This window comes from Geotrypetes seraphini, chromosome 5, assembly GCF_902459505.1.
Source record: "Geotrypetes seraphini chromosome 5, aGeoSer1.1, whole genome shotgun sequence".
Classification (NCBI taxonomy): Eukaryota; Metazoa; Chordata; class Amphibia; order Gymnophiona; family Dermophiidae; genus Geotrypetes; species Geotrypetes seraphini.
In genome coordinates, this window is record NC_047088.1 from 25,732,206 (window position 1) to 25,756,285 (window position 24,080).

Here is a 24,080-nt window from a genome sequence, read left to right on the forward strand (position 1 = left end):
AAGTCAGCTGGAAACAAACTACCGGCATGCTGCAGCTCTCCCGCTATCGCCGGAGACCCAAGCGCACGCCTGATTCTCACTGACACGTGGCCGCTGCATCAACGCTCCTAGAAACATAGTCGGATTCAAGCCCCGCAAAATTTACCCTGCCGCAGCTTGCATAGAAATAAAATCAGACTCAGGGAATAACCAGAAGAACGGCCCACAGCGCCGGAAAAAACATGTCCCATCTCATGCTGCTATAAACCGGCACCTGCACAACCAGCTGCATATGGCCATGACAAACACCGATGAAAGAGAGCCTCAATATAAACAGGACTACTATTGCTACACTGAAACCCAACAATGAGAACAAGTGCGAGCATTAAATCGCACCGCTACTGCCGCGCTGTAACCAACAAGGAAACCAAGCGCGTGCATGCAAAGGGCGGGAAGTCCCGGCTCCCTCCACGGATTTCTAGTCATAAAACTTAGCCTCAATAAAATATCCATGCCTTAAACGTACGTTGACCGAAGCCACATTACTAAAACTCCCAAACAGAACCTGAAGTTCAAACAGACAAGCTTGTTGTTAGGGCCGGTTGAAGCCAGTTAAAGCTGGTTGATCAGCAGTAACCGAGTCGAATGGAGGAACTGTGGTCTCTTTTTTTTTTTTTTTTTTTTTTTAACAGAGAAGGGAAAGAAGAAAAAAATTGAGACCCAGTCAGACCCTCTATCACTGGAGGGAGGGTGAGGCAGGGACCTGGGGGGCCCAGGTGTAACCCCTAAAGCCGGAACCGTTCAGCCAGACATCCCTGTCTCACTGAAGAGAAAATCTCAACAGGAAAAATAGCATTGCCAGCTCACTGAAGAGAAACCTCAACAGGAGAAACAAAATGGCAGTCTCACTGAAGAGAAACCTCAACAGGAGAAAATAAAGTTCCAGTCACAGCCAGAATTCAGGAGCTAGTTGAATAGCGACCCTTTCCTGCTAGGAGATAGAGAATACTGGATAAACAGGAGGAGTGCCAGCCAATAGGACCACCTGTTAATCAGTTTCTCTATCTCCGGCTGCTGGTAGATGTGGGGTATCCCATTGGTCTCTGGATTCATCTGCTGCTGTTGCTAGGGAAGGAGACAACCTCCAATAGGGGAAAAAGAAGGCAGAGGCAGAATGATGGAGGTTATGCTCTGTTCTAAGCAGTCAAAAAGGCTGAGTAGGTTTAGGTGCAGCAGAAGGTTAAGGTTTATACTGCTGTTTTTGAGGCTGGTGCTTCTTAAGAGGAGGAGGACGAGTATAAGGAGCCTGCCTCAGAACAAACCGCCGCTGATAAATAGGAGGACGATGTGCAGGTTTAGCAGGAGTTGACTTTGGCTTAGGTCTGACAATAGAAGCGAAGGACTTTTCATGGTCAGACAATTTCTTGGTGGCTGCCTCGATAGATTCATCAAAGAGGTCATTGCCCTCACAGGGAATATTGGCGAGGCGGTCTTGAAGCCAATGGTACGAAGCCAGGCAAAACGACGCATAGCTACTGAAAAAGCAGCTGCTCTAGCAGATAACTCGAAGGCATCATAAGATGACTGGAGAAGATGTAAACGAAGTTGAGATAAAGAAGCAATAACTTACTGAAATTCAAAGTGCTTTTGAGAATCCAAATAACTCATGAACTGTGGAAGTAGAGAAATAAGGAACTCAAAATAAGTAATAAAATGAAAATTATAATTAAGGACTTTAGAAGACATCATAGCATTTTGATAGATGCGACATCCACATTTCTCCATAGTTTCCCCTTCTCTTCCAGGGGGTACGGTGGCATAGACCTTGGAAGGATGGGATCTCTTCAAAGAGGACTCAACAAGCAGGGATTGATGAGATAACTGAAAGTTGTCAAACGCTTTGCGGGGTACAGTTTTATAGCGAGAATCCAATTTTCCTGGAACAGCTGGTAAGGAAAAAGGAGTCTTCATGCACTGACCAAAAGTCTGATTTAAAAGCTTATGAAGAGGAAGCTTAAGTGACTCAGCCGGAGGTTGAGGAAGATGCATGACTTCGAGATACTCCTTGGCGTATTTGGAGCCAGTATCTAATTTAAGATCAAAGTCCACAGCCATCTGACGGAGAAAAGATGAAAATGAGAGTTGATCTGCCAGGGCTTTGCCTTGAGAAGGACTCGAGGACATCGAGGCAGCCTGTGTCGAAGATGAAGCTTCAGCATGTAAAAAGGCATCAGATGAATATGGTGACTTGGATGAGGCAATCGAATATCCTCGAAGTCTGGCATGGGAGACCTCAAACGTGGAGTAGAACGAGGCTTAGTGGAAGAGTCATGTCTGGAAGTATGGCTCGATGAAGACCTCGAGCGGTGATGAGAACTGTGCTTGGAAGCAGATCTCAAAGAGCGATGAGACCTCGTCGAAGAATGGAGAGAGGTAGAGGAACCTCGATGCACTCTCAAAGAATCTGCTCCTTGTATAGAGTGTGAGGAATCCTGTCAAGGCACATGCAAAGATTCTGCTCCTTGCTGAACGTGTTTAGATGCCAGACCAGACACTCGCAGAGATTCTGCTCCCTGAAAAGAGTGTGGAGGATCAGACTGAGGCAAGGAAAGCGGCTCGACCTCACGGGAGTCTGCTACATGCCCAGGCTGGATAAGAGGGAGAAGCTTCGGTCCCATGTTAGTAAGGAACTGAACGATGTGTTTCTCCAATAAGGTCTGGAAGGAAGCAGGCAAAAATGGATCCGCGTCTGAAACCGGTCCACTTGCCTTGGCTGGAGGTTCCTTCAGGGTAGTGTGATTGTGCTTCAACTTGGTAGTCTTAGGCACTTTAATCACTACCGCTGGAACAGTCTGCTGAGCTATCTGACCTGAGGAAACAGGGGACCTGAGGAAACGGCAGATGTCGATGAAGTAAGAGCCGCTGCAAAAGATGAAGGTCTGATGAGGCTCGAGGTGGAAGCAGTAGAAGCTGGAGGACCATCGGCCGAAGCCGAGGTCACCTTGGAAGGCGAAGTCGAGGTCATCTTCGAAGTCAAGGGTTCAGAAGAATCCATTTTGAAAAGCTTGTCTACCAGGATACGACGACACTTAAAAGCATGAGGCTGAAGCGTTTGGCAAGACAGGCACGATCTAGGATGATGCTTAGGCCCAAGGCACTTGAGGCAGCGAAGGTGAGAGTCCGTAATAGAGATTGCACGCTGACACTTGCTACACTTCTTGAAACCCGTAGCAGGCCGGGACATAGAAGTGAAAATAGCCGCCGCAAGATCGAAGTCGTCGGGCCGAGGCCAGCTCCAAAAAATGGATGGAAGAAGAAAATTTTTTTTTTTTTTTACCGAAAATAAAATAAAGAAAGACAAAAACAGCGATTCGTGAAGAAAATAAACACAAACCGCGGTTAGAGAAGGCACAAGTAACAAAGTTAACGCAGAGAGTCGAAGACGGACTTCTCGGCTCCGCGGAAAACTAAGAACTGAGGAGACGCGCCCTGCGCTGGGCGGGAAGGCACTCGCACATGCACGGTGCGGGCGACTCCAAACTTCGAGTTTCTTCAAACAAGTCTGCTTGTGAGACGTCCACATCCAGGCTCCGTCGGATGACGTCACCCATATGTGAGAATACCAGCCTGCTTGTCCTGGGATAACTATCCCATAGCTTGTGATAAGTAACCAAAGTATTATGGTGAATAGCCGTCAACTTAAGACATCAACTGGAGGTAATCCAGCCGGCGATAAATCTCACAGCAACCACGAATGCCCAGTGACCGCCAACAATGAGCCAAGGCTAGCCTGGCGGCCATGAATACACAAGCCGCAAACTTCTGTTCAGTTTTAGTAAAACCAGGGACACCCACATTCAATAAACAACACTCCAAACACACTGGACAATGTTTGCGTAATACACTCACCAGTTGCCAATATTCCTTAACCAATACACTCACCAGTTGCCAATATTCCTTAACCAATGGGTACTCCCACCAAATACGCAGGAAATCCCTCCGCTCTCCACAATCTGTCACTACATTTTATTAAAATTGGAGATGTGCAGCTAGGAACTTTTATTGAATTTGCAACGAATCACCAATAACAAAATTTCCATTTTGATGGGTCATTTACAAAAGTATGTGAAAGCAGTGCATGTCGAACCTTGAGTTAGCAAGGCAAGTCCAATAAGCTTAGCTGCTCCATGCAACACCTCTAACTCATTTGCATATTACACAATATGATGACAAAGATGTCTTTTTTTACCACTGCATATCAATAATGCATCCATCTGAGACCGGCCAGATCAAATATGAGACAGAATGGCTTTTGTAGCAAAAGCAATGTTACTTACCGTAACAGTTCTTAGTTGTTATCCAGGGACAGCAGGCAGCTATTCTCACTAGTGGGTGACGTCATCCGACGGAGCCCCGATGCGGACGTCTCACAAGCATACTTGCTTGTAGAAACTTTAGAAGTTTCGAGTCGCCCACGCCACGCATGCGCGAGTGCCTTCCCACCCGATGCACCGGGCGTGTCTCCTCAGTTCAGATAGCTAGCAGAGAAGCCAATCCAGGGGAGGTGGGTGGGACATGAGAATAGCTGCCTGCTGTCCCTGGATAACAACTGTTACGGTAAGTAACATTGCTTTATCCCAGGACAAACAGGCAGGTATACTCACTAGTGGGTGACCTCCAAGCTAACCATACTGGGAGGGTGGGAGAGTTGGCAACTTAGGAGAATAAATTTTGTAACACTGTTTGGCCAAACTGTCCATCCCGTCTGGAGAAAGTATCCAGACAATAATGAGAAGTGAAAGTATGAACAGAGGACCAAGTAGCAGCTTTACAAATTTCCTCAATCGGTGTCGATCTGAGGAAGGCTACAGAGGCTGCCATTGCTCTGACCTTATGGGTTGTGACTTTATTGTGAAGGGGTAATCCAGCCTGGGCATAGCAGAGAGAGATACAAGCCGCCATCCAGTTGGAGATGGTACGCTTAGAGTTGGAGATGGTACGCTTAGAGATAGGACGTCCCAACTTGTTTGGATCAAAGGAGATGAAAAGTTGAGGAGCAGTTCTGTGTGGCTTGGTGCGTTCCAGATAGAAAGCCAACGCACGCTTACAGTCCAGAGTATGAAGAGCTGATTTTCCAGAGTGAGAATGAGGCTTTGGAAAAAACACTGGAAGAACAATGGATTGATTCAGATTAAATTCCGAGACCACTTTGGGGAGGAATTTGGGATGGGTGCGAAGGACCACCTTGTCATGATGAAACACTGTAAAAGGGGGATCCGCAACCAATGCTTGAAGCTCACTGACTCGATGAGCATAAGTGAGCCCAATGAGAAACACCACTTTCCAAGTGAGATACTTCAGAGGTTAAGAGGTTCAAATGGAGGTTTCATAAGCTGAGAAAGAACAACATTGAGGTCCCAAACCACTGGAGGCGGTTTGAGGGGAGGGTTGACATGAAAAAGTCCTTTCGTGAATCTGGAAACCACAGGATGAGCAGAAAGAGGTTTCCCTTGAAGAGGCTGATGAAAAGCAGCAATCGCACTCAAATGGACTCGGATCGATGCAGACTTGAGGCCAGAATGAGATAAGTGCAAAAGATAGTCCAACACAGAGGATAAGGAGGCATGTTGAGTCTCCTGATGATGAGAAAAACACCATGCAGAAAATCTAGTCCATTTTTGGGAATAGCATTGTCTGGTAGCAGGCTTCCGTGAAGCTTCCAAACATCCCTCACAGATTGGGAAAACTGAAGGGAGGTTACGTTGAAAGGAACCAAGCTGTCAGGTGTAGCGACTGCAGGTTGGGATGAAGCAGAGATCCTTGATGCTGCGTATGCAGAGATGGAAACAATGGTAGAAGGAAGGGCTCCCTGCTGCTGAGCTGAAGTAGAAGGGAGTACCAAGATTGTCTGGGCCACCGAGGAGCAATCAGAATCATGGTGGCCAGGTCGGACTTGAGCTTGACCAGAGACTTTTGAATGAGAGAAAACGGAGGAAACGCATACAGAAAGAGATTCCTCCAGTCCAGAAGAAAAGCATCTGCCTCGAGGCAGTGAGGAGTGTAGATCCTGGAGCAGAACTGAGGCAGTTTGAAGTTGTGGGGGGCTGCAAAGAGGTCTATCTGAGGCGTTCCCCACAGAGAGATGTGATGAAGGGGCGTGGAATGGAGAGTCCATTCGTGAGGCTGTAGAAGACGACTCAAGTTGTCCGCCAAGGCATTGTCCGCCCCCTGAATGTAAATAGCTCTGAGGAAGGTGTTGTGGCGAATTGCCCAATCCCAGACTTTCAGAGCTTCCTGACAGAGAGAGGCTGATCCTGTGCCTCCCTGTTTGTTGACATAATACATGGCGACCTGGTTGTCTGTGCGAATGAGAACCACCATGTCGTGAAGGAGATGCTGAAAAGCATTGAGAGCATTGAAAATAGCTCTGAGTTCCAGTAGATTGATGTGACACAGGTCCAATAGCCTTGAATGCGCAGACCATCCAGATGAGCCCCCCAAGCATAGGTCGAGGAGTCGGTTGTGAGAACCTTTTGATGGGGAGGCATGTGAAACTGCAAACCTCTGAAGAGATTGGAAGAGAGAATCCACCAGCGAAAAGACTGTGTCAGAGCAGGAGTGACTTGAATGTGGCGAGTCAGAGGGTCGGATACCTGCGTCCATTGAGATGCCAGGGTCCACTGAGGAATCCTGAGGTGAAGTCTGGCAAAAGGAGTCACGTGTACTGTAGAGGCCATGTGGCCCAGAAGAACCATCATGTGTCTCGCCGAGATGGACGGGCGAGAGGACACTGAATGACAAAGACGAAGAAGGGCATCCAGGCATTGCGGAGGAAGGAAAGCCCTGAGTTGAATGGTATCCAGGACAGTTCCAATGAAGGGAAGAGTCTGGGAAGGTTGCAGATGGGATTTTGTAAAGTTGATCTCGAACCCCAGACTCTGCAGGAACCAGATCGTCCTTTGGGTCGCCTGGACGACTCCCTGAGATGTGGAATCCTTGATGAGCCAGTCGTCGAGGTAGGGAAACATCTGGAGACCGTGGTTCCCGAGTGCTGCGGCCACTACAACCAGGCACTTGGTGAAGACTCAGGGAGACGAAGCCAGGCCGAAAGGAAGCACTCGGTATTGAAGATGAAGATGTCCCACCCGAAATCTGAGGTATTGACGGGAGGCCGGATGGATGGGAAAATGAGTGTAGGCCTCCTTGAGATCCAGAGAGCATAACCAGTCGTTCTGCTCGAAGAGGGGATAGAGAGAAGCCAAAGTTAACATGCGAAATTTCTCTTTGACCAGAAACTTGTTGAGCACCCTGAGTTCCAAAATAGGCCTCAGATCGCCCGTCTTCTTCGGAACAAGGAAGTACCGGGAGTAAAAACCCTTGTTCCATTGGTCCAAAGGGACCGGCTCGACAGCCCGAAGCCAGAGCAAAGCCTGAGCTTCCTGAAGAAGAAGGGCGGTCTGGGTTAAGTTGGAAGGATACTCTCTTGGAGGATGTTCCGAAGGAACTTGCTGAAACTGAAGAGAGTATCCCTCTCTTACGATGGAAAAGCCCGAAGCCAGAGCAAAGCCTGAGCTTCCTGAAGAAGAAGGGCGGTCTGGGTTAAGTTGGAAGGATACTCTCTTGGAGGATGTTCCGAAGGAACTTGCTGGAACTGAAGAGAGTATCCCTCTCTTACGATGGAAAAGACCCAGAGGTCGGTGGTGATAGTCGTCCATCGATGGTAAAAATGATGGAGACGACCTCCGATGGGAAAAACAGGGGAGGGCAGAACGATGGCAGTTATGCTCTCTACGAGACAGTCAAAGAGGCTGAGGAGCCTTGGGAACAGCAGATGTCGAAGGCTTTGGCTGCTGCTTCGGCGTGTGCTGTCTCTTAACAGGCTGACGGATGGTAGGAGCCTGTTTCGGTGGGTAACGCCGCTGGTAGATCAAAGGCGGGCGTGATGGACGAAGCGGAGCAGGCTTGGACTTCGGAAGGAGAATAGACTGGAAAGACTTCTCGTGGTCCGATAGCTTCTTGGTCGCTGCGTCGATGGACTCATTGAAGAAATCAGCTCCAGCACACGGGACGTTAGCCAGCCTGTCCTGAAGATTCGGGTCCATATTGATGGTCCGAAGCCAGGCCAGGCGTCGCATGGCCACCGAACAAGCAGCAGCTCTCGCCAAGAGCTCAAAGGCATCATAAGAAGACTGCATCATCTGGAGCCTCAGTTGGGACAACGAAGCCAGGACCTCCTGGTACTCTAAGCGAACCTGCGAGTCCAAATAGGGCAGAAACTTTTGCAGAACTGAGAGGAAAAACTCGAAGTAGGTGGCAAAATGAAAACTGTAATTCAGGACTCGAGAGGCCATCATCGAGTTTTGGTAGATGCGCCTGCCAAATCTGTCCATGGTCTTGCCCTCCCGACCTGGGAAGGGTGAGACCGCTTCAAGGAGGATTCCACCAGTAGAGACTGATGAGAGAGCTGAGCCCCATCGAATCCCTTGTGGTGAACAGTGCGATACCTGGCATCCAATTTCCCCGGAACAGCTGGGATGGAGTAAGGAGTCTCAAAACAGCGCATGAAGGTCTGGTCCAGCAGCTTATGCAAAGGAAGCCAGAGGGACTCAGCAGGTGGTTGAGGGAGATGCATCGTTTCCAAATATTCCTTGGAAAATGTGGACCCCGTGTCCAGGGTAATGTCCAGATCTACAGCCATCTGTCGGAGGAAAGAGGAAAAAGACAGCTGGTCAGCCAGAGCAGGGCCTCGAGAAGAACTTGAGGACGACGAGGCCTCCGGGTCCAACGAGGCCGGGGAGCGGCAGGGAGAAAAAGATCTCAAAGTGTCCTCGAGCTCCGGCATAGGAGGAGGTGAAGACTCCCGAGGCAAATATTCGAGGAAAGATTGCTTCCGACGAGGCGAGTCATGCCTTGATGAAAGCCTCAAGCGATGGCCAGAACTGTGCCTGGAAGTCGGCCTAGACCTTCGAGGTGAGCGAGGCACCGACGAGGCTTCCAGCGAATGAATGGGGTTGGAGTCGGTGGATCGAAGCAGAGGTGGCTGAGTAAACGCACCTCGAGGCACCCGCCAAGCCTCGAGGCTCAGCATCGAGGGCATCAGGTCTGGAGGAGGCTCTCGCAGAGACTCGGCTCCCGGCATCGAGGGAATCTGTTCCAACGGAGGCATTCGCAAAGACTCTGCTCCTTGCATCGAGGGAATCGGCTCTAATGGAGGCATGGGCAAAGACTCTGCTCTTTGCGATGCATGCATCGATGCCAGACCAGACACTCGCAGAGACTCGGCTCCCTGCAGCGAGAGTGTACGAAGAGGAGGCACCAGAGGCGGCTCGACCTTGCGGGATGCCCCCGCGTGCCCAGGCTGGATTTGGGAAAGAAGCTTCGACCCCATAGTAGTAAAGAGCTCGATGAACTGCTTCTCCAGCAAGGTCTGGAACGACGCCGGCAAGGAGGGATCCGCATCTGCGATGGGACCTCCTGCATGGACATCGGGATCCCTGCCGCCTGGGTGCTTGGACTTAGAAGCCTTGGGCACCTTGAGCACCACAGGGGGAATGGGCTGCTTAGCTACCTGACCTGAGGAGGCAGAGGAAGGCCCCGCTGCCGGTGGCAAAGTCGAAGCCGGCACAAACGAAGCAGGCTTGAGGAGACTCAGGGCCGCAGAGGTGGAAGACGGAAGAGTCGAGGCGGAAGTCGAGGGTTTGGCGCTCTTCGATGAGGTCAGCTCCAACGAAGCCTCCATGCTGAACAGCGACTCCCACAAGAAGCAGCGACGCTTGAACGCACATGCTGTAAGTGTGGAGCAAGGCTGGCACGATTTCAGAAGGTGTTGAGGCCCGAGACACTGAAGACAGCGTTGATGAGGGTCCGTCAGCGAAATCGCGCGCTAGCACTTGACACACTTCTTAAAACCGGTGATAGGCCGGCACATAGGCCGAAAAAGCTCTGCCGCTAGATCGAAGCCGCGGGGCTGCGGCCATGTGGCCTACCTGGTCGAACGGAAGGGAAATTTTTTTTTTTTAACAATAAAAGACGACAAAAATCAACGATTATAAGTAAAAAGAACCCAAAACTGCGGACTTAGAAGGCACAAGTGAAGTTACTTCGCGCAGAAATAAAGATGGGCTTATACTATCGTCCACCCGGGCAAACCAGAGATATTGATAAAGAAATGGATGCCGAGATGAAGCGAGAATGCAAAAGAGGTTACACGGTTGTTATGGGAGACTTCAACTACCCCGGGATAGACTGGAGTCTTGGAAGCTCAAGATGCGCCAGGGAGACAGAATTCCTGGAGGCTATACAAGATTGCTTCATGGAGCAGCTTGTTAGAGAACCGACGAGAGGAAATGCAACTTTGGATCTAATCCTAAATGGGCTAATGGGACCTGCAAAGGAAGTGGAAGTAGTGGGACCGTTGGGAAATAGCGATCATAATATGATCAAGTTCAAGGTTGAAGTAGGAATACCGAACGGAAAGAGAACCATAGCGACAACTTTCAACTTCAGGAAAGGAAACTATGAAGCAATGAGGGAAATGGTAAGGAAGAAAATTAGGAACACTTCCAAGAAATGGCAAATGGTAGAACATGCCTGGTCTTTTTTCAAGGACACGGTGAGCGAGGCGCAAAATCTGTACATCCCCAGATTCAGAAAGGGGTGCAAAAAGAGTCGAACAAAAGACCCGGTATGGATGACTAAAATAGTGAAGGAAGCGATAGCCAATAAGAAAAATTCATTCAGGAAATGGAAGAAGGACAAAACTGAGGAGAACTGGAAAGAGCATAGGAAGTATCAAAAAGAATGTCACAGTGTGGTTCGAAAAGCCAAAAGAGAGTACGAAGAGAGGCTAGCCAGGGAGGCACAAAATTTCAAACCGTTCTTCAGATATGTTAAAGGGAAACAGCCAGCTAGGGAGGAGGTGGGACCGCTGGACGAAGGAGACAGGAAGGGAGTGGTGAAGGAGGAGAAAGAAGTCGCGGAAAGACATAACATGTTCTTTTCGTCTGTATTTACAAACGAAGACACAACCAACATACCGGAACCTGAGCAAATCTTCAATGGAAATCAAGCAGAAAAATTAACATCCATGGAAGTGAGCCTTGATGATGTACACAGGCAGATAGAAAAACTTAAAACTGACAAATCCCCTGGTCCGGATGGAATCCATCCAAGGGTTTTGAAAGAATTAAAGGAGGAGATAGCTGAACTACTGCAGCAAATTTGCAACCTATCCTTGAAAACAGGCATGATCCCGGAGGATTGGAAGATAGCCAACGTCACGCCCATCTTTAAAAAGGGATCAAGAGGTGACCCGGGAAACTACAGACCGGTGAGTCTGACCTCGGTTCCGGGGAAAATGGCGGAAGCACTGATAAAAGAAAACATCGATGAACATTTGGATAGAAACGAACTTCTGAAAACAAGCCAACATGGTTTCTGCAGGGGGAGATCGTGCCTAACTAACTTATTGCACTTCTTCGAAGGAATTAACAAAAGGATGGACAGGGGAGACCCCATAGACATCATATACCTTGATTTCCAAAAAGCCTTTGACAAGGTGCCTCACGAACGTCTACTCCGGAAACTGAAGAATCATGGGGTGGATGGAGACGTACATAGATGGATCAGAAACTGGTTGGCAGGTAGGAAACAGAGGGTAGGAGTGAAGGGCCACTATTCGGACTGGATGAGGGTCACGAGTGGTGTTCCGCAGGGCTAGGTGCTCGGGCCGCTGCTATTTAATATATTCATAAATGATCTAGAAACAGGGACAAAGTGTGAGATAATAAAATTTGCGGACGATACAAAAATATTTAGTGGAGCTGGAACTAAAGAGGAATGCGAAGAATTGCAAAGGGACTTGAACAAACTGGGGGAATGGGCGGCGAGATGGCAGATGAAGTTCAACGTTGAGAAATGTAAAGTATTGCATGTGGGAAGCAGAAACCCAAGGTACAACTATACGATGGGAGGGATGTTATTGAATGAGAGTACCCAAGAAAGGGACTTGGGGGTAATGGTGGACATGACAATGAAGCCGACGGCACAGTGCGCAGCAGCCGCTAAGAAAGCAAATAGAATGCTAGGTATAATCAAGAAGGGTATTACAACCAGGACAAAAGAAGTTATCCTGCCGTTGTATCGGGCGATGGTGCGCCCGCATCTGGAATACTGCATCCAATATTGGTCGCCGTACCTTAAGAAGGATATGGCGTTACTTGAGAGGGTTCAGAGGAGAGCGACACGTCTGATAAAAGGGATGGAAAACCTTTCATACGCTGAGAGATTGGAGAAACTGGGTCTCTTTTCCCTGGAGAAGAGGAGACTTATAAGATCATGAAGGGCATAGAGAGAGTAGAGAGGGACAGATTCTTCAAACTTTCTAAAAATAAAAGAACAAGACGGCACTCGGAAAAGTTGAAAGGGGACAGATTCAAAACGAATGCTAGGAAGTTCTTCTTTACCCAACGAGTGGTGGACTACTGGAATGCGCTTCCAGAGGGCGTAATAGGGCAGAGTACAGTACTGGGGTTTAAGAAAGGATTGGACAATTTCCTGCTGGAAAAGGGGATAGAAGGGTATAAATAGAGGATTACTGCACAGGTCCTGGACCTGTTGTGCCGCCGCGTGAGCGGACTTCTGGGCACGATGGACCTCAGGTCTGACCCAGGAAAGGCATTGCTTATGTTCTTATGTTCAGAGAGTCGAAGACGGACTTCTCGGCTCCGCGGAAAAGTAAAAACTGAGGAGACACGCCCGGTGCATCGGGTGGGAAGGCACTCGCGCATGCGTGGTGTGGGCAACTCGAAACTTCTAAAGTTTCTACAAGCAAGTATGCTTGTGAGACGTCCGCATCGGGGCTCCTTCGGATGACGTCACCCACTAGTGAGAATACCTGCCTGCTTGTCCTGGGATAAAACACACTTTCAAGTGATATTAAAAAAAATTTTAAATTTGACAGTATACAAATGAAATATTTGCATCCAGAAAACAAGTCAAAATTTGAATAAAGAATGTTTCTTTGTGTAATTATATCTTTGCTTCCTATTGGCTACAAAGTCTCTTAATGCAGGACGAGAATTGACAGGCAGTCATTCGGAGTGCAGTGCGAAGGCACGCAAAAAGCGCGCGCCTGCCTCATACACCACTATGTTGCTGATGCTGCCAGAAGAGAACAGGGGAACCGAGGAAGGAGCACAGAAATCGCGCTGGACCGCCAGGATGGCAAAAAAACGGTACCGGGGGGTACTTGCTTGCCTTTGGGCTGGCTTGCTTGGGACTGGTTAGGTTGACTGGGGGTGGCTGGCTTGGGGTGGGTTAGCTAGTTGGCTGGCTACCTTGGGGCTGGCTGGCTTGGGGATGGGTTAGCTAGTTATCTTGGGGTTGCTTTGGGGCTGGTTGGCTTGGCACTGGGAGCTGGCTGTCTGCTACTACATGTGCCTACCATTAGACATAACCACCACTAGATGTGCCCTGTAACCTGTCCCAGCCTACTACTAAACCACCAAAGGGGGGACAGGGCAATCATTTGGTTCAGAATTTTTTTCCTTGGTTTTTCTTCTTCTACAGGTGGGTGTGTCTTATAGTCAGGTGCATTTTATGAAGCAAAAAAATACGGTAATAAAACATTTTCATTGTCCAGTTCTTCAAGAAAGTCTTAGTTCAAGCAAACGCTTTACCATCAAATAAGTGCTTCTCCAGCGTGTTTTTTTAATCCAAAATGGCTCCTTTTCCTGCACGTCTTTTCAAAATGGCATCTGTTTTAAGGGCCCTGGCTGCAACAGTTACTTGCCTTAATTTTCCAATTAGAGTAGCTGCATGACAATCTTTCGATCTATCTTTTATTGCAAGTTGCAGAGTATGAACAGTACAACGCAAATGTTGAATAGTAATATGCTTTGATTCTTCTTCAACAATGTTATTATTCAAAATATCTATTCTCTTCTCTCTCACTTTCTCCAATACTTGCAGAACTGTCTCACTCTAATATCTGTCTGTCACTTTCTACATCTACATTTGAACTTGCTGTATTTTTTTATTATAATTTAAATTTATCATGAGTCGGTACATTTTTAATGACTCCGACTCCAGATACCCATAATTGTCTCCGACTCCACAGCCCTGGTGGTAGGGTCTGCAGGAACAAGCTAAAAGCAGCCAGAGGGCCCGGTAGAGCCTGAAGTTGAGGGAGGGATCAGTGAAGACTGATCCATGTGGTGGGGATCCAAAAGGCCAGGGAGTAAGGGATTGTCAGCAGCCCCACAAGAGGCAGCTGGAACAGTTCACAGAGGCCAAGGGGGTCAGGTGGCTGATCAGCAGAGAGACTGGTGATGGCACCTAGAGCCATCAGAGGACCATTGGGAGCATTGGCCAGGATTAGAGAATGACATGGAGACAAATTTTCCCCATCTCCACAAGTTTTGTCGCTATCCCATTCCTGTAAGCTCTGCCTTAACCGCACAAGCCTCAAACACTTATGATTTTAAAGTATTTGAGGCTTGTGCAGATGAGAACAGAGCATGCAGGAATGGGGCAGGGACAGAAAAAAGAACTAGACAGAACAGGAAAATGAGTTCTCAAGGGGACGGGGAAAATTTTGTCCCCATGTCATTGTCTAGCCAGGATCTAAGAAGCATCCATTGGAGGGACCAGCAGGGACAGTGGCAACCGGCGGAATAATGGGTTATGGACTGGCTTAGAGGTAGACTTCAGAGGGTAGTGGTAAACGTACCCTCTCCGATACGACAGAGGTGATCAGCGGACTGCCGCAGGGCTCGGTCTTGGGCCCTATCCTATTTAATATCTTCGTAAGAGACTTGGCTGAGGGGCTTCGAGGTAAAATTACATTATTCGCCGATGACGCCAAACTATGCAACATAGTAGGCAACCGCACAACAGATGAAAGCACAGTGCCTGACAAAAGCTCAATGCCCGACAGTATGACGCAGGACCTACTCCTGCTGGAGCATTGGTCAAAGACTTGGCAACTAAGTTTCAATGCCAAAAAATGCAAGGTCCTGCACCTTGGCAGCAAAAATCCATGCAGGACATATACCCTAAATGGTGAGATCCTAGCAAGGACTGTAGCAGAACGTGACTTGGGGGTGATCATTAGCGAAGACATGAAGACTGCCAATCAAGTGGAGAAAGCTTTATCCAGGGCTAGACAAATCATGGGCTGTATCCGTAGAAGTTTCGTCAGCCGTAAGCCCAAGGTCATAATGCCATTGTACAGATCCATGGTGAGACCCCCATCTGGAATACTGTGTACAATTCTGGAGGCCGCATTATCAAAAAGATATGCAGAGAGTTGAGTCGGTTCAGTGAATGGCCACCAGGATGGTCTCAGGTCTCAAGGATCTCCCGTATGAGGAACGACTGGGTAAGTTGCAGCTGTACTCACTCAAGGAACGCAGAGAGAGGGGAGACATGATCGAGACGTTCAAATATGTCACAGGCCGTATTGAGGTGGAAGAGGATCTCTTTTTCCTTAAAGGACCCACGGCAACAAGAGGGCATCCGTTGAAAATCAGGGGTGGGAAATTTCATGGTGACACCAGAAAATATTTCTTCACCGAAAGGGTGGTTGATCGCTGGAATAATCTTCCACAACAGGTAATTGAGGCCAGCAGCTTGCCAGATTTTAAGAAAAGATGGGATTGGAATGTGGGATCTCTTCATGGAGGTAGTTAGGGGGTGGGCCATTAGTGTGGGCAGACTAGATGGGCCGTGGCCCTTTTCTGCCGTCATGTTCTATGTTTCTATGTTAATATAGGGTCGGAGGAAAGACTCAGGAGAGTCTGAGTCCAGGGAGGACCCAGGAGAATGATGTGTCCAGGGAGGACCTTGGGATGACCAGGATATTGGGAATACCTGGTCACATGTTTTAAGAACTGTGTGTAATCCTGTATATTTTGTGTTTTAGCAGAGACTTGGAGAATAGAGGTGCTTGGGTGTGTGGAGATGCGACAGGTAATACCACTCGGCCCAGTCACATGGTCACACTATGCTTCCAGTACATGACACTCTTATAATAATATCCCATGACAAAATAACTATTTCTTGTTCTTTTTATTCTGCATTTTATTTCATTCAGATTAGTAAAGTTTAGAAAATACTTCCTGTTAGCTTGACCCCACTATTAATACAATTGGGGTGCTCTAGCAATAGGGATTAATATTTTAATAGAAAAGTATAGTAGTCTATAAACTTTGGGATGCTTAACAAATATGATACTGCAAGTAAAAATAAAATATAATATAAATTAAAAGTATATGCTGGCAAGGATATGCTTGAAATTAAAGAAAATAAATAACTGCAGATGTTTCTGAGTTAGCTCTTAAGTGTAAGCCATGTGATTTGTTATGAAACTAATAATGTGAAGCAACAGCTGTGATGTGAAATTGGTTATAAAGTGACTGTCTAAATGCTGAAACTTTGGAGTACAGAAGAGAAAAGGGCAAACAGTGCTCCTGAAACAAGGACTGAATTTTAATTACCATCTTTAATTAATAAACTTGATACTAATTCTGTCTGTGTCTTTACTCTGCAGGCTGTAAATCTTCTCCCTTTGGAGGGGATGTGCAGCCTAGATTGATCTCATCCTGTCACAGATGGTCAAGTTGAGCAGCACTCAATCAAAAGGCACACTAATATATGTAAAGCCTGAATAGGACAAACACAGCTAAAAAGTAAAGCCAGGGAATAAAATTTAAGAACGCACATGAGGTGACACATGCACCAACCACTAAACCAAAAATATAACTGGATAAGCAAGAATAAGACTAAGGAATGTGAAAAATTAAGCAGAGATAAAGTACAGGCTGATACTGAGCACCCCACTCTACTGCAGACAGAACAAATAAAATGAGCTGTTATAATGCTGTTTGCTTTACAAACAAAAAAATTAATTGGCCACAGGTCCTTATGCAGAAAAATGGAAAGCGATACCCAACTACCCTACATTCAGAAAACAGAAACAAATGTTTAATATTTAAAATTAGTTTGTGTGCTCCCAAAACTATAAAAATAGTGGGAACAAAAAACAATTTCCAACACCAAACATACCAGACACCCTTCAGAACAAATAATCTGAATTACCATTATATGTTTATTTTTGATTATCACTAAGAAAAATGGCACTTATTTTAAAACAAGGATTCTCAACCCTGTCCTTGAGACACACCCAGCCAGGTAGCTTTTCAGAATACTTATGATAAATATACATGATAGAGATTTGTATACAATGGAGACAGTGCATGCACATTTATCTCATGCATATTCAAGATGGGTCCCAAGGATTAGATTGAGAACTCCTGCTTTAGAATGAACTAAGGCTGAAGCTTGCAACTGTGCATTAATGTTACCATATATGCTTCTACCTTTATTTCTTCACAAACCAGAAAGCATTAAGAAATATATTTAGGTGTTCTCTTAATATTGTTTCTCCAAGAAAAAAAAAAAAAAAAGGTAAAGACTCAGGAAACTAAACTTCAAAGATTCACTGATATCTAACAACAAAAAATATACCTTTCCATTTTCACAGTTCATAGCAGCAAGAACCAACACTACTACTACTTTTATAGCACTGAAAGGCATATGCAGCGCTGTACATTTTGACATTTAATAGACGGTCCCTGATCAGAAGAGCTTACAATCTAACTTGGACAGACATGATATATAGTGTTGGAGATGCAGAACCCAAGGTGAAAGAAGTTAAGAGTTAAATGCAGTGTCGAAGAGGTGGACTTTTAACTTGGACATGAACACTGCCTGAGACGGAGCCCACCATAGGGATTCGGACAGTTTTTTCCAGGCATACAGCACAGCAAGATAGAAAGGACAGAGGGCAAGATTCTCAAAAGTTTAATGGATGTCGCTAAACTGTTTTCTGGCGGTTTAGCCTGTACGCAGTTTAGCGGCAGATTATCAAAACGGATTATTTCCATCTTTAGCAAGGTTTCTAGTAGTCTCCAACACGGACATGCAAATGGGCTCTTCAACATTGAACTGAACCCTCCTCCAGTGGATTCTTAAAAAATGCAGAGCCATTCTCAAAAAGCGGCATCGGCTTTTGGTGATAAAAAAAGCGACTGGTCCAGGGGTGCTGGTCAGTGTCAGAGACTGCTAGAAAACCCATCTGTGTTCTGATGCAGCGGGAGATACGCCCATTCTCTCCGCTGATTCATAACACCCCTTCCCTAACATCCTGGTCGTGACCCCCCTCCCCCGGCAGTAAGAGAGATGCCCACTCTCTCCTGCTGCACTAAACTACCCACAGTGGAAGGGGGGACACGTTCAGACAGGATTCTTTTTAGTGCAGCAGGAGAGAGTGGGCATCTCTCCTGCTGCAGGAGAGAGTGGGCATCTCTCCTGCTGCAGGGGGGGGTTAGCAGCCAGGATTTTAGGGAAGAAGGTGTTGTGATGCAGCAAGAGAGAGTGGGCATCTCTTCCGCTGCATCACAACACAGAGGCAGTAAGAATGTGCGTTTTTGGTTGTTTTTTTACAGGTTTTATCTGCGCATGTATCCATCAGCGATGGGCGCATGCAAATAAAGAAAATCTTTGCTGCTGTCCACTGATCTTATTTAAATGCATAACTTTTTAAGAATGTCTCTGGTTTTTAGATTCGGTATCAAAACGTCTGCGTTAGCTTTTTAACACCGGTTTTTGAAAATCCTGGCTAGAGTCTGGAGTTAGCAGATGAGGAGAAGGGCACAAATGAAGGACTTATCAGTTCAGCAGGGAAGGGGGACATGGGGGAGATAAGTGAAGAGAGATAGTGAGGGGCAGTCAAGTGAATGCATTGTATTTGGAAATGGATGATAAGCCAATGAAGTGACTTTAGGAAAGGGGCAACGCGAGTATTGCAGCTCTCACGGAATATGAGTCATGCAGCTGAATTTTGGACAGATTGAAGAGAGAAAGATGGCTGAGCGGAAGACCTGAGAGTAGAAGTAATCTAAGCAAGAGGTGATGAGGACATAGATAAGGGTTTTGGAAGTGTGCTCGGAAAGGAAGGGTTGAATTTTAGTAATGTTATAGAGGAAGCAGCAGCATGTGTTAGCGATATGTTGTATCTGAGTAGAAAAGGAGTGAGAAGAGTCAAAGATGACCCCAAGATTGCGAGCAGACAAGACAGAGAGTATGACAATTTTGTCCACAGAGACAGAGAACTGGGGAAGTAGGAAAGTAGTTTTAGGCAGGAAGATGAGCAGCTCTGTTTTAGCCATATTCAGCTTTAGATGGCAGCGAGACATCTAAGCGACAATGTCAGACAAGCAGCAGATGTAGATTGAGAAAAGACGTCCCAGGACAGAACCTTGAAGTACACCAATTGATATCAGGATGTCTGTGGAGGAGGAACCACTGTTGCATATACTAAAGTGCGATGGGAGATAGGAAGAAAACAAGGCAAGAGCAGAACCCTAGAATCCCAGCAAGGACAGCATATCAAGGCGTATTCTTAGTATGTTCAAGTCATACCTTGAGAAGTATTATACAGTAATAACCAAAGAAATTAACATGAAACACTAGTACCTCAGTGTGCACAGGTGTCCATTATGCTCAACAGGAATGACAATGGAATTAACTGGCAGGTTGTCTGTTTTGAAGTAAGTCCTAGTAGAAACCTGGGCAACTGATAGGCTAAGCAGGGAACTAAAAGTTGAACTCTTGAGTAAAGAATGACATGGGGACAAATTTTTCCCTGTCCTCACGAGAACTTGTTTTCCCGTCCCTGCCCCATTCCTGCAAGCTCCATTCTTATCTGCACAAGCCTAAAACATTTTAAAATCATAAGTGTTCGAGGCTTGTGTGGTGAAGGCAGAGCTTAGAGGAATGGGACAGGGAAAAAATTTGTCCCCATGTCATTCTCTACTAATGACTATTGCTGCTGCATTGGCTTATTACAGAGTTTTGTAATTAGAAGTTGGAAAGGTGGAAGCTAAAGGGAAAAAATTAAGATCTAATGTACTTTTCCACCAAGAACACAAAAGATGACAAAATTTAAGACTGTATGTACTGCATAATGAAATCTAGTGCTTATCCTATGTCTTCTTATGCTACTCTTAGCACTTTGGATGCTTTCATCCATCCTGAAAAAAAGTTTCATTTTGGTACTAATGAAAACCAGATAGCATGTTGAAGCTCTTACCAAAAAACTATTTCTTCGCATTCCCTGTGTCTACAACCTTGAAATTCTATACCATAACTCCCCTTGCTCTAGAAAATACAGTTTCCCCTAAAAAAAGATTTGCATTTTGTATGTCATTTATCAAAAACTCAGGAACTGAATTCAGAAGTTGTTAAGTCAAATTCTTAAAGCACATATAAGCCTGGTTTTCAAGTAAAGTATGCATCATAGATACAAATACATCTCCTGAAAATTAGATACAAATACATCTCCTGAAAATTAATGGCCAATAGTTTTATCATTTCATTCCTAAGGCTAAGATTATGCAGATTGGAACCAGCAGTCAAAGCCAATTACCTACTGGGTAGAAACCAGCTGAATATGTAGGAACAGCTAAAATATCTTGGCAGTATATCCTTAACCAGCAAAACAAAATAACATCTTTATCATTCCACTGTCTTTCCAACTGCACTGTATGCCAGGAGGGGCTAGTAGATGGCATGGTTAGGCAGAATAGATAAAGACCATACATGGCCTATCTGCCAACATTTTTCTCTGTTTGTATGTGAAATCTGGAATATAACAATAGGAAAGAAAAAGGATCCATTTCACCAGCAATGCCTGAGAACAATGGTAAGTGTGACTTACTGAGATTACATCACAAAAGAGATACTGACAAAAATAAAATTCCAAAAGATTATAGATCTTTTTACCAAATGCAGACTTCAGTTTGGCAGGACACATTTTATGCATGTAAAATCATCATCCAAAGAGGCACCAAAATGGAGACCAGCCAATAATCAAAAAAATGACCAAAACCACAAACAAAAGATCTGTGCAATGGAGGCACTACATTGTGACTGGCTGACAGATAAAGAAAGCTTGCTCCTTTACACCAACTAATAGAGGGAGAAAGCCTCGAAAAACCTCCTTGCTACCCTTGCTAAACATTCCTTTACTTAATTCTCCCCAAGTAAATAAAAAATTAGAACCAGCATGTAATCCAGATCCAAGGACTAAACGTTGTTGAAAACCAGGAAATGACTACCACCAATAAAATATATATATTTATTTTTTATTATATGAGCAGTGTCAGGTTTTTTAAAAAAAAACAAAACCGTGCAATAAAGCGTAAAACGAACTATATATTTAATTAACAATTAACGAAAAAGGTGAAAAAAGGGACTGTCGAACCACCAAAATGAAGCTCTGAAGTTGTATACAACTCTTGACAGCCATGCAAGCTTAAAACTACCTAGCAAGCCCGTGCTGTCGCCCCCGACATTGGAGCCACGCCTCCTCAGCTCGGTCCACCAATCAACGCCTCCAAAAAAGAGGACAGGAACAAACAAGGCGAGCTGAAGGTCCCATCAGCGATGACGCAGCTGAGTAACCCTACACCCCTCCCCGCGCGCTCCCTGACACTAACCAGAGGAAAACAAGGAAAGCGTAACCCTGCTTCTAGTCAGTCACCTTTTTGTTGTGGATTCGCGTTTAGGAAATGCAAAGGTGACAAACGGAAGGAACGGTTATTTCTCCTTCTCTAGCCACTTAACAGAGGTCAAATAACTCCCACCCCATAACCCCTCCCCTCCAAATATTAACTCGCATGTAGAGATACAAACAGGGTGTGGTTAAAAAGTGCAACGGTGGTGGGAGAGAAAGAATATAGGAGACCAAAACTTCGGGGCAGAGGTCAAAACAACAAAAAACACTAACAACCTCACACGAGATTTAAACAAAAAAATTACAACAAACATAACTTGGGGACACTAAAGGCGGAGATAGAAATTATTAGGATACATTGTAGCTCTTAACCAAACACAGTATCAAAAACCTCTACCATACTTGTGAGAATAACATTTATGTCTGTGTATTTTAAAGAACTAACGCTGCCGTCTATCAGTCACAATACAAAACGAAAATATATATATGTATATAATAAAAATCGACCACAGAGATTGGGGAATACTATAAAACTTGTCCAAGTTCAAAAAGAAATAAAACATTCACAGGGATTGTTATCAGACACTGTACTTTTTTTTTTTGGGGGGGGGTGTCCATGACATCAATCCTGGAGTGTATATATAATAAGAAAAGAGCAAAAAGGGCTGGGTGAGGGACGAAAGCTAAGTAAAACTTAAGTGGCGCCAAAAAGGTAGGGAATGATCCGATCAGAAGGAAGAAAAAAAAAAAAAAAAAAGGCAGCTGATAAAAAGCTTCAACGCGACTCACGCTGTCTGTCCACTGGGCAAAACACCACAAGGGAGGGGGGGGAGGGAAAAAAAAAAAAAAACAGCAGCGGCGTCTGAAAACAGAGAAAAACTTCGATGGAAAGAGACCATTAACTAAGTTGCTCTCTTTCCTCCCCGAACCAGGAAATGACCCAGGCCCGTCCTTAGAAACAGGAGCGGAAATTTCCAGCCACTACCCTTTCTTTATGGTGGTGGCGGGGGAGGGGGGGGTTGATGTTGCTGCTCCGAGGAAATTTCCTGTAGAGGTCGGGCCGCGAGGACCCCCCGCCCACCTCCGTTCTCGCCGTTCCCTCAACTCTCTTCCCCCCCCCAATCCCTCCCTCCCCCCGGCTCATTTTCCGCTCCTTCCCGGCGGCCCTGGGAGAAGGGAAGCCTCACGCCGACCGGTAACCCCGGGACTGATCTAAGGAGCCAAAAAGAAAAACAAGACACAAACACACACAAAAAAAGCCCTCCATCTTGCCAGAGGTTAAAAAACACACACACTGAGCAGCTCTCCATTTTCACTTCGCTCACCAAGGCCTGGACGCCTCTAACCAGCCAAGGCCTAGAGTGAGCCGAACAAAAACAAAAAAAAATAAACCAAAGGACGGGAGGGGGAACTCTGCGCATTAACGAGACTTTTTTTTTTTTCCTTCCTGAGGAACAAGGCTCGGGGAGGAGGGGGGGAGAGTAATACAGAGGGATGAAACGGGGGGTTTCCCCCCCACTTGGCCCGTCCTCCATCTTGCCACCTAGTCTCTCTCTCTCTCTCCCGACACAGAAACAACATGACGCGCTACAACACAACCACCAAAATAACACTCCAAACTTCCAGAAGCTTCTCCGCCATTTTAACAACTTACCTCTTCCCCGCAAGGCTTCCTGCCGCGCTCTTCCAGCTCCCGAGACGCACACGCCGGCCTCCGTCCCGCGGCTTGCGTCGAAGGCTCGCTTTTTTTTTTTTTTTTTTTAAATTTTCTCACCCCCCCCAAGGCTAATTTTAATTAGGAAGATCAAAAAAAATGTTTGAAAGAGGCGGTTTGTGGCGCTCGGATTTGTTTGACTGCTCACTGTTCAGCGACTCGGAGGCGAATGGAGCGCGCAGGCGCCACCTGCCGGCCAGTAAACGGAGGAGAGCCCAGGCTTGGGGGCCAGCGACATCTTCCGGCTGGCGGCGGGAAGCGCGGTTAGGCGCGAGGTGCCGTAATCGATTTCGTTTGCGTTTCTTTCAGGAATGGGCGGAGCCTGGAACCAGTTGCTTACGTTTTGCTGACGCATGGACGGCGCTGGTATCCTTGCGCTCTGCGTGCTTGGACCTTAACGCTTAAGGGAGCAATTTTGGTGCGCATGCGTTCGGTCTTGGTTGCCGCTTCTCTGTGGTCAAGCTAGTGCAATCGAATAGTTAAAGCCTTGGTTTACTGGCTTCTGTTTCAGCCCATTTCTTTCTCCTCGTACGATCTGTTTAGCTCGTGTGTGTTTACGTATTACAATATATTGAGTTCTGGGGGAGAAGTGTTTGCTCTGCAGGAGGTGCCTATGTGCTGTGCCCTAGGGCAGGGCGTTGCATGTTTATGGAAATAACCAGCAGTCCCTTCGCTTTCGGGATAGCCACAATTCATGCGTACGGGATAGACTAATCCATATATGGAGCTCACTTATGCAAGTTTATCTCATTCATATTCATTGTAGCTGGAACTATGCATGCTACTATTATTCCTATATTTTAACTT

At 46.3% G+C, this 24,080-nt stretch overlaps 1 protein-coding gene across 1 annotated transcript in view; it reads right to left on the bottom strand.

The window, feature by feature from the left end:
* STAG2 (stromal antigen 2) overlaps positions 1-23,576 on the bottom strand; it is a 613,131-nt gene extending 589,555 nt beyond the window's left edge. The window contains 1 exon segment of the mRNA XM_033944545.1: positions 23,214-23,576. The gene's annotated coding sequence lies outside the window, so the exon portion shown is untranslated.
* Between the last annotated feature and the right edge of the window lie 504 nt (positions 23,577-24,080).